An 11,637-nucleotide genomic window follows, 5' to 3' on the forward strand; every position below is an offset into this window, starting at 1 on the left:
GTTTTACTTTTCAGCATTTATGCCTTCCACCCCAGTGATTAAAACATTCCTATGATTTGTTTTGTCTCCATTCTGTCCTCTGAACCATGTCATTCCTCTGTTTTGGAGCAGCTTCAGCTCCTGTAAGAAACTGATTGCTAATATCTTAAAGATTCTTTGTGAATGATGTTTTCTATTTTGTTGCCTTCAGGATCATTTCATTGTCTTGACTATTGGCTGTTAGTTCTGTTTCATGGGATGGATCCTAGCTTTCTCCTTATGATTCTTTACCTCTTTTCTATCTGTTGCTAATTATTTACAAGATTATGCGTTGGGTGGAATCCAATAAGTCTATGAACCACTGTTTGTTAATATTTAGTTTTACTTTGTATTCCTAAGACCTCACCATTTCAAGTGATCTATCTAGAAGTTTGTTGATGGTTTATACTACCTATTCAACCTGCAATGAAACTCTCTTGTGATTTTTTTTAAAGTTTCAGTTATACATTCTCTGACTTCTATAGTTCCAGATTTCTTTGGTTCTCTTTTGTAATCTGTGTAACAAATTCCTTTTTTTGAGACAGCGTTGTTCTAATTTCTTTAATCTGGTTTGCTTAGTTCTTTAAATATGTTTAAAAGTCATTGTAACACTTTTGTCTAGTAAGTCCAATGAGTGTGCTTTTCAGGGTAGTTTCTATTTACTCTCCCGTGATCAGGCCATACTTTCTTTTTCCTATAGTGTTGTGATTTCTATTGTGACTCTGACACATTAAATATGATAACATGCTACTTCTGAAAGTTGGATGCTTCCAAGCTCTTGCTTGGGGTTCAGTCTAGTGGTTGCTAGTGGCTTATAGCTTCCCACTTTTTAGTGACACTTTCCCTGAACATTTTATAGCAGCTGTATTATTTATGTATGTCATGTTTCTTTAGTTTATGTTCAGTTATTTTGGTAGTATTCTTTGATGGTGGAATGGAAAACAACAATTCAAAAGAGAAAGGGAGAAAAAATAGAAGAAAAGGAAAAAAAAACAAAAGAGAAGGGAGGAAGAAAAAGTGGGAAAGAAATGAATTTCTCCTTGCCTTTGAGAGTTCACTTTGTAGGGGCATGCAGGCGACTTTACCAGACAATGCTGCCTCAGCCCTTTACTTTCTATTTCTGCAAAGCTTACACCTTAGTCAAAGGTGAAATTCTGGACTATTTGAAGTTCTTCTCTTAAGCATGTATCCTGCCCTGGTTAGACACAATTTTTTAAATTCCCAGTTCTTGTTGGGGCTTTTTGGTGCATTTTTTTTTCTCCCAAAGGAACACTTTACCTGCTTTTCATTCCAAATCTCTGGCTCTTCTATTGCTTACCTCAACTGTGTGCTCTTGCCTCAGGGAGCTGTGGAGCCTGTTTGCTTCATAAGGTTTTTAAGGAGTGTCTCGATTTCCACATGAGAATATTCCAAGTTAGTAAAATGGGGCAAATGCCTTCTTTAAGTCTTTTAGGTAGTCCACCTGACCAAAGCAGACAAAAACAGCCTGTCTAGTTCTCACAAATGAGGTAGCAAACAGCCCATAGTGACATGGAGGGTTACCTCCTAAATGCCACCGCTGCTCTAGGGAGGGACAGGAGAGAGGCAAACAGAAGTGCTGTAAGGGTTTTCTATAATTTAAAATTTGTGGTGAATTTTGTCTTGATTCAGCTCTCTGTATTTGTTTGTCTCTGTCTCTGTTGTGGATGTAATGTGTTCATGTGTGTGTTGTTTTTTTTTACTATTTACTCTTTTGGCTTTTTGGGGGCCCACCACCAAACTCCCAAATAAATACATATGGAGGCTTATTCTTACTCATAAAAGCCTGGACTTAGCTTGGCTTATTTCTAGACAGTTTTTCTTAATTTATTCTATCTATCTTTTGTCTTTAGGTTTTTATCTTTCTCTATTTTTGTATACCTTTCTTTACTTCTTATTTCATTACTGGTTATGTAATTGAGTGACTGGTCCCTGGAATCCCCCTCCTTTTCTTGCTCCTAGATCTCCCTTTTCTCTTTTTTTTTTCTTTTTTTTTTTTTTTTTTTTTTTGGTTTTTTGAGACAGGGTTTCTCTGTGTAGCTTTGTGCCTTTCCTGGAACTCGCTTTGTAGACCAGGCTGGCCTCGAACTCACAGAGATCCGCCTGGCTCTGCCTCCCGAGTGCTGGGATTAAAGGCGTGCGCCACCACCACCCGGCTCCCTTTTCTCTTTTTTGCCTGCTATTTATTCTCTCTGCCTGCCAGCCCTGCCTGTCCTTTCTCCTGCCTTGCTAATTGGATATTCAGGTCTTTATTAGATCAACGAGGTGTTTTAGACTGGCGAAGTAACTCAGCTTCACAGAACTAAACAAATGCAATAGAATGGAAAACAACACATCTTTGCATCATTAAACAAGTGTTTCACAGCATAAACAAATGTAACACACCTTAAAATAATATTCTACAACATGTGTATTTTCATGCATGCATACAGGCACACATATATGTAGATGGAGATCAGAAGTAACTGTTTACTATTCTCCTTTATTGCAGTCTACCATATATTTTGGACCTCTGGCTGAATCCTGAACTCACAGATCATCTAGGCTGGCTGGTCAATCAGTTCTAATGACCTGCTTGTCTTCTGGGGGTCAGAACTCAGGTCCTTGTCCTTGTGTGGCAGGTACATAACCCACTGAGCCAGCTCTCCTCAAAATTCTGATTATTATAAATTTCTTATGATTTTCCAGAGCTCTGACAAAGTTGATTTGCCCAGATTTTGCTAGCTTTTTAGTATCCCCATAAAGGATGGCTCATGGTACTAGCTATCTTATGTTTTTGCTGATGTTATCCCCACACGTGATTTTGTATTGTAAGACTTTTTTTTTTTTTTAAAGAATACTGTTTTGTCTAGAATTATATGAAACTCAAAATTTCATGTCCACACTTAAACATAAGGATGTATCCACAGGTCCTAATTTCCATGTTGTCTATATCTGCTTTCTCACTCCAATAGCAAAGTTGAGGAGTAGTGACAGAGATAGTATGGCTTGTAAGCCTAAATTACTTACAATCTGGCCCTTTGCAGAAAAAAATTTACCAACCTCTGTTCAAAGTTTGTCAGCCTTAGCCATCTCTCCATTTCTTCTCTGCTCCAAATTGTTTTGTAGATATCTTCATCAGAAGTGTTTTTGGCTTATTTAAGATCCTCTTGGTTTGACTTTTAGGGTGTTTCTGTTTTCAAACTGCTGCTTAATCCTTACCTCTTACCCCCTTTCCAGGCTCTTTGTAATAATATTGTACTTTTCAGGCTTTCTCAACATCTGTGCAGTAGCATTTGCTTTTATTACTTAACCCTTTCCAACTTTTCCAGCTTGTAAAATCTTGTTTGTCTCTAGAGTGTATTGGATAATATAGTTACATACAACCTAGGAGAGGAATCTACCCAGATAAATGAATGTGATCTTGTTTGGAAAAATGCACACTGTATAGATAAAAGGAAGGGGTTGGGGAGATTATCCTGAGTTAGGTAATCCTTCCACCCAGTGATAAATGTGCCTATAAGAACAGAGCTATGGCAAGGACAGAGAGGAGACGATGCCAAGACAGTGGTAGAGATGGAAAGCCGCATCTACCCGACTTAGTCATCAGAAATGAGGTGGGAGACCTGGCACAGATTCTCCCTTGGAACCTTCAGGAGGAACTGGGCCTAGGAACACTTCATTTCTGACTTATGAGCTTCATTACTGTGATAAAATACATTTCTGTCATTACCGTTCACTGAGTTTATAGGAATTGGTTATGGCAGACTGGGAAATTAATGAATCTCCTAAAAAGTCCAGCTGGAATGTCATATTATGAAAGATCACTTGGTTCTCCTAACCTAGACAAAATTACTTATTCATTTATATTTTCTATTAAAGTATTTATTTAATTTTCAAATAATAAATGTTCATCTTTTTCTTAAAGCTATGCACTTGTCCACAATTTTATACAGTCTTTCACATCTAACCTGGTATTTTTAGTATAGTAGGTGCTCAGCATTTACTGACTGAATGAATGACTTCACAATATCAAGTGACACTCAAATAATTTGCTTTGAATCATTTTAAGCCCTTTTCATTTGGCTCTCCCATCTAAGAGCGAGGCTACATATAATTTTGAGCTTTACCTTGCTCATTTATAGTGTGGTATGTCCTAGATATTACTCCTACTATTTAAGTCCTACTATCATAGTTGGGCACAGGCACCCCTCAGCCATAAAATCTGGAGCTATTTTGTTTGTTTTGAGTCCTTTCCATTATATTTGTCTCTGTTTTCTTTTTGTGATTGAACATGGAGAATAACATCTTTTAAAGTCTTCAGGAAAATATATTAATTTCTAATGCCGAGGCTATTTAAAGGGGTTCTAAAGACTTTAATTCCATCCATGTTCATGATGACTAATAAAAATAAACAGATAGATGTAATATGAAAGAATTCCTGTTGGTGTTTGTCCATTGTGAACATTTATGGATTTAAGAGTTGTTTTTAATGCTTTGATAATGAATGTAACTTTGCAACTTTTTTCAGGAAATATTTTTATAATAATCATTATTGAAGTGTCCCTAGTAAGTTTTAGAAAGGACACATATAAAATAAAACACATGTAATTTACCCGCTGGGTGGTGGTGGCGCATGCTTTTAATCCCAGCACTTGGGAGGCAGAGCCAGGTGGATCTCTGGGAGTTCAAGGCCAGCCTGGTCTACAGATTGAGATCCAGGACAGGCATCAAAACTACACAGAGAAACCCTGTCTCAGAAAAAAAAAAGATGGAAAATACATGTTATTTATAATAAAAGCAAACTCAACTGTAATGCATCTGGTTAATTCACACAGATAGATCAAATTTTTCACTTTTTCTTGATTTAATTTAATTTTGTGCCTAATATTTCTGCTGTGGTAAGATGTTGGTGCATCAGCCAATTAATGATATAGACACTATGTTTCCCAATGTTAGGGAGGAACTCAGAAGCCAACAAAACCTGCTATTTGTATATCATATGCATCAATAAAGAAGTGCTTTATTTAGGTGCTTCAGAGTGAGACTAAAACTTTGACTCATCAAACCACTTGCAAGGTAATTATCCCTGCAAGGTGATAAGAAAATAGACATGTCAGTGTAGCTACAGAACCAAGAGGAAAAGTGAAACCACTAGCTGAACTGGAGAGAGAAGCAGACAACACAACTTCACAGTGTTCTCAAAGAGACCCACAAATCAACTCCTTACATTGTAGAGTTAGATTTTGGATGTCTTGCCTCATGTTGTTCTTAGAATGGTGGTGCAACTTTTTCAATATAACACATTTTTATCAAGGCTCTAATTGTGTTCATGAAGCTCTTGTACTGATTAGAAAACTTCAATTTTACATGATTTTTTTAAAAAAATAAATGTTTATTTATTCAGTATTTATTTGTGTTTTGGTCTGAGACTTTGCAAGTTTATGTGTACTGTTTGTATGCAAGAGCCCACAGAAGGCAGAGGGAGTGGAAGAGGAGGGAAGAGGACAGAAGAAGGCATCAGATCTTCTTACAGGCTTCTGTGAGCATCATGTGTGTGCAGGAAACTGAACCTGGATCCTCTGCAAGAGGAGTTAAGTGCTTCTAACCACGGAGACATCTTGCCACCCCAATGTTAATTTTTTAATGCACTTTATTTATTTATTGTTTGTTTATTTATGCATATGCAATAGAATACACAGATCTTAAACACACCTTCGAAGAATTTTGAAGACATACATGTACCTGTGAAACAATCCATCAAGTAATGGAATATTTCTATCATTCCAAAACTTTTGTCTTACTCCATCACAGTTACCTCTCCAGCCTTATCCAAAGACAGCCAATCTTCTGATTTGTATTAGCAAATATAAGTGCTACTGTCTTTGAAATAAATACCATGTATTCTGTTCATCCTTTATTCAAAATAATGCTGTTGAGATTCACTCAAGTTGTAGCATGAATCTGTAATTTTTATTGTCAAGTTGTTTTTTGTTATTTGAAGATGCCACAACTTGTTTGCCTGTTTGTTTCATGATAAGTATTGTGTTGTTTCCAATTGTTATTAGTTACGAGTTAGCCTGCTGGACACTATTATGAGTCTTTTTGTGAACATGTGTTTTTGTTTTATTTCGGTAAATATCTAAAAATAGGATTGTATGAAGCTAGGCTAGGCATGTTCGTGAGAAACAATCCTTTTTCCAGATTTGTTGAACTGTTCAATCCTTCTTTCAGTTATTGTTGGTATTTGAATTTTCTTCCTATTCTTCTTACCACCTGGTGTTTTCAGTCTTCAAAATCTTCATAATTCTATGGTGTTCATGTCTGTGACTCAGTGCCTCATTGAACTTTCATTGATGACCCCATCATGTTCAATGTCATCTCATGTAGTGCCTGAAGATTTGCATATTATTTTTATGAAGTGGCTGTTTAAGCCTTCTGACATTTGAAATAACTGGGCTAATTGTCAATTTATCGTAGGAGTTCTGCATGTGGTCCACCCATCCTTTTATTGTATATGTTCAATGTCTGCATCTGTCACAAATGCTTCCTTATGTTGTTTGCATTTTCATTTTCTGTGGTATTTTTTTTTGAAGAACAGATGTTTGTAATTTTGATGAAGTCTGGCCTATACTTCTTACTTTATTATTAGTATCATTTGTGTCTGCAACGTCATTTTATATCTTACAGCCACACAATCACAGAGACACTGCTCTCTGTTTTCTCCTAGAAGACTCACAGTACAACAGCCTTTTGCCAGCACTTGCTTCTCATACTGCACAGTTTACTTTCGTCGACCTCAGCATCACAACAACGTACTTACCCACTTCAGCTTTTGAGCAGCTTTGATGCTATCTCAAAACACCTTTGCACTGTTTATATAACTCCCCTCATTGTGTTTCTCTCTTAAAGTAAAACCCTCTGCTAGTCTATGGATTGGATTTGTAAGCCATTAATATTTCAGTTAAGACACAACACTCTCTTTTACTCACGGACTTACATCACTCATGGTGTTTCCTCTGCGTGGACTATCTCCTCATTGGCTTACCCTCACTTTCATTTAAGTAATCCGTGTCTGTCCCTAAATTTTGGTTCCTTCTTATAGCTATTTCTCATGGTTGTGGAAAGATTTGTACCAGAAAAGGCTTCTTATCAGACTCCAAGTTTCTGAATTTTTCCAGATTCCACTAAATCAGCATCTTTGTCACTGTGGTGTCTTTAGTACTCAGTAGAACTCTTTCCCAGCAAAGGGAGTAACCAGCTGTCTTCGATGGTGAGTAACATAGGAGCCGATAGCACTGTGACCTGTAAGTTTTTATTCCTTATGTTCATCGATAAATGCTGATTTATCACAACATTTTTAGGAAATTAGTGAATATCTATTATACCAATTTTAGGAAAGACTAAAGATGAAATAATCTGTTATGCTTGCTTTCTGAAGTAATAACTTGATATTTTGGTATAATTTCAATGTAGTCTTTTCAGCTTCCAGTGCCTTGCATGCTATTTAACAACAAACCAGATAAAACACAGAAAATGGCTCTAAATTTTAATAAGCATCTCTGAAATAACCTTCCAAGCCTACCTGTGGGTAAGTGTAGCCAGAAATGCTGACGACGTTTAAAGAAAGTCATGTTTTTACGTGTGTCTGAGACTGTTGTTTTTCTGAAAGCCTGTGACACTGCAATTGCTCAAGTGGGTTGGGGCTGTCTTCTGAATTGCCTAGAAAGCCAAAGAAATACTATTTCCTCAGAATCACAACTCATTGTTGATCCCAAATTTATCCACTGCATCAATAAATAGTTACTGAGCTCTGGGTCTAATTTTAAGTTCGGAAGATTCAATCATAGGCAAGATAGTTCCTTCTTTCCAAATATCTTGCTTATTTTCTATTATTTTTGAGTTTTCAGGACAGTTTTTCATTTTCATGAAATTAAATCTACACTCAAAAGATGAAAAATTTCCATGAGTAATGATAATAAAATAGTAAGTTGCAGTTTGTTATTTTCAATAATATTGTAAAGTACTCAGTAATGGCCACATAATTGGAACAGGTCATTCTTTTGAAAGTAAGAACAATAATTGTGAATGATATTAGGTGAAATACTTGCTTTTCAAACTTAGTAAGTGTTTATTTATGGTATAATGTCATTTAAAAATACTTAATAAAAACCTATTTAAAAGTTTTTCTGGAACTGGAAGTTTTCATGAATAAGTTAGATTTAAAATGGATTTTGAAGATGATAAAGTACATATAAAAGACATGAAAAAAAGAATGTGTGTTTTTATGTAGTAAAAGGTGTGCACTGAAGCAAGGGAAAATGCATATATTGTCTGATTAGACAAAGCATGAGTAGAGAATTGTAATGAAATTTTATCAATGAATGGCTTTAATTAAGAATCACATCACAAATACCCAAGAAACTTTAAAAAATTATTATTAATTAATTAATTGAGTTTGTTTGTGGCTTTTTTTTTGAGATAGGGCTTTTCTGTGTAATCCTGGCTTTCCTGGCTTTGTAGACAAGACTGGCCTCAAACTCATAGAGATATGCCAGCCTCTGTTTCCCGAGTGCTGGAATTAAAGGCACGTGCCATCACTGCCCAGCAAATTTTTTTAAAAGCATATTTCACACGAATAAGTAACCTTTGTTAATACCAATGAATGATAAGTTTGTGGAAAAAGAAATCAAGGTTTCAATCTTATTTACAGTAGCCACATAAAAACTAAAATAAGAATAAATGTAAATAAGGAAATGAAATACCTCTACAATGAAAATTTTAGGACATTAAAGAAAGATATTGAAGAAGGCTCCAGCAATGTAAAGACATCCCATGCTGATGAACTAGAACTGATCTTCTGAAAATGGCTGTGCTATCAAAAGCAGTTTATAGATTCAGTGCAATTCTGATTAAAATCCCATAGCCATCCTTCAGACAACTAGCAGAAAAATTGGGGGGCATGTTTCAACATATAGGTATAGGTATTAATTTTTAAAATAAGATTCCAGTAGCAGAGGAAACAAGGCCAACAATAGACAAATAGAATTTAGTGAAATTAAAAAACTTCTATGTGTTTAAAGGCATCTGTCAATTAAGTGAAGAGGAAGCTCATAAAAAGAGAGACAATCTTTGTCAGCCATATATCCCATAGAGGATTATTATGTAGAATATACCAAGTATTCAAGAAACTAAAGACCAAACATAAAAAGAACAAGTCAATTAAAAATTGAGTAGTTCTCATTCTGTAGTCCTACAGATCTAAACAAAAAGTTCTCAAAAGAAGAAATACAAACAGCTAGAAAACTTAAAAAAATTTCAACATCCTCAGCTATTAGAGGAACACACATTAAAACCAATTTAAGATTATACCTAACCCCATCTGGAATGGCTATCATCAAGAACATTAATAACAATAAATGTTGGTTGGCATGCAGGGAAATGGGACCCTCATACATTGTTGGTGAGAATGTAAATCAGTGTAGCCACCTTGGAAATCAGTCTGGAGAGTTTTCCTGGTACTGAAAATAAAACTACTGTATGACCCAAGCATGCCACTCCTGGGTATTCGCTCAGAGGAGTTTACTATTACAGGGATACTTGCACGTCTATCCATTGCTACCCTATTCACAATAGTTAGGAAATAGCAACAGCCTCGATGACTAACAACTGATGAATGAATAAGAATAGATAAGTAAGATGTGGTACTGCCATAGTTAGGGTATTCTATTGCTGTGAAGAGACACCATGACCATGGCAACTCTTATAAGGGAAACATTTAATTGAGGTGGTGGCTTACAGTTTCAGAGGTTTGTTCCATTATTATCATAGCAAAGAGAATGGTGGCTTGCAGGGAGACATGATGCTGGAGGAATCGCTGAGAGTCCTATATCTTTCAGGCAACAGGAAATCAACTGACTGTCACACTGAGGGAAACTTTGCGCAAAAGAGACCTCATAGTCCACCCCTACACTCCCTCCAACTAGGCCAAACCTCCCAATAGTGCCACTCCCCTCGGGGGCATTTTCCTTCAAACCACCACAGGTACATATATACATAATGGAATATTAATTAGCTATAGCTAAAAATTAAATGATGAAAAATTCAGGGAAATGGATAGAATTGAAAAAATATTCTAAGTGAAGTAACCAAGGCTCAAAATGACAAATGGCCTTTGTTCTATCTTATGTGAGGAACCTAGCTTCAACTCCTTAGTGTGGTGTGTCTAACATGAAATACACAGGCAAGCCAGAAAAAAAGGAAGGGGGAGGGGTTACACTAGGAAAATGGGAAGTAGAAAATACATAAGAGAAGTGGAGATAGGAATACTGTGAGTGAGAAGGTATGTTCAGGAAGGGAAGCTGGGGACTGAGGAGATGGAGATGTAGGATAGGGTGAAGATACACCTGGATAATGAGAGTATGAAGAAACCACTTGAAAAGCAAGACATGCCCATCTGTGCACTAGAAGCTTGACTGTGGGGGGAGGCAGGGCAGTGTCTATCCTACTGTTTTCTGGGTAGATTAAAGATCCATTTCATGAGGGTCAGGGTGGTGGGGCAATATCTGATACTGTAAGCCTGGATGACAACAACACAGACCTGGGAAGGTAGTAAGCCTGTGTGGGGAGCATATTTCTGGTGGTTAGCAGAATTGACATGACAGCCAGCTGCATTCTTAATGCCTTCTTATACCCGTAAAAAAACGTGTCTCTATCCTAAATCACTGTTCCTTGTAAGGTGAGTACAGACCCATAGCTACTCCAGATGCAAAAAACAAGTTATGGATGTCTACTCTGCCCTAAACAAGTCTTTTATACTCCCTTCTCTCAGGTTTAGGAAGCATTACAGGGAAGGGGATAGGACATTTATAAAAGCTTGAAGACAGAGTGGAAGACTAGGAAATACCATTTCCAAGATCCATATATCTATTGTAATCATTAATTCACAGCAGCTGTAGTTATCGGCACTATCAACAAGATCAGCTCTATCAACAGTCAGTTGACAAACAGGGAGGGGCTCATACAGGGTTCTACCTTTTACCCCTGATCTACTGGCTGCTGCAAGGAGGAGTCACTGTCTTTCGTTATATACCCTCTACTGACATCCAAAATTTCTAATAGATAGCTCCAGACTCATGGTCCCCCAGAAAACCCTGGCAGGTCACAAAACAAAATGAATAGACACCAATTTGTGAGAGGTATTTGTATCTGGAGTGGTGAGTGGATAGGGATGGTAGGGAGGCAGGAGGTAAGAGTAGTCAGTATTTGCTCTGTACATGTGCAAAATTCTTAAAACACTCAGTAAAATAAAAAATGAACCATCATTAATAGCAACCAAAAAACTATGTGCTTATTGTTAACAACTCCTTAAACATGTTTGGGCCTATGGAAGCCAGAGTTTTCTTTTGCTGACTGGCCCCCTATCTTCTCTCTCCTCCTTAGAAGACATGTAGTTACATGGTTTCCTTCTGTGAGACTTCCACAGTCAAATGACTTTGGGTGTCAGGTTAGCAACTTGGATATTCTGCTATTGAAAACTGGGACGTATTGCAGGTTTTGAGCCAAGTTACTGAAAGGAGAATGATGATATTTTAAGTAGATCACTATTTTAGTGATGTGTTG

The sequence above is a fragment of the Peromyscus maniculatus genome, chromosome 16 (assembly GCF_049852395.1).
Source record: "Peromyscus maniculatus bairdii isolate BWxNUB_F1_BW_parent chromosome 16, HU_Pman_BW_mat_3.1, whole genome shotgun sequence".
In the NCBI taxonomy this organism is placed as follows: Eukaryota; Metazoa; Chordata; class Mammalia; order Rodentia; family Cricetidae; genus Peromyscus; species Peromyscus maniculatus.